A 390-nucleotide genomic window follows, 5' to 3' on the forward strand; every position below is an offset into this window, starting at 1 on the left:
CCCGCCAACTACTAATCCTTCCGACATCGCGCGACCCAGCCCCTCTACCGAGAGCAGGGCTGAGCTGCCGGACGTGCGAGCGAGCCGTTCGGGCGGAGGGCCGGTTGTCCTCGTCGGCGAGACCATCGCTTAGAGTAATACTTAGCGTTGAGACTTATTTAGTGGGTACGGACCGCCGTACCTGGCGCCCATCTAGAGCTTGGTTTTGTTCGTGTGAGCTGTCGGGTCTCGCCGGATCTGCCGAACGGTCGCCGAGGCGCGAAGAAAACATCATCATTTTGTGTCGCTGCATTCGATTAGTGAGACCGGCTGCACGAGCCGCGAGAGTAGCGTTACAATATATATATATATATATATATATATATATATATATATATATATATATATATA

Source organism: Odontomachus brunneus, unplaced genomic scaffold, assembly GCF_010583005.1.
Source record: "Odontomachus brunneus isolate Ranch 3 - 2012 unplaced genomic scaffold, Obru_v1 Obru_scaffold_194, whole genome shotgun sequence".
Taxonomy (NCBI): domain Eukaryota; kingdom Metazoa; phylum Arthropoda; class Insecta; order Hymenoptera; family Formicidae; genus Odontomachus; species Odontomachus brunneus.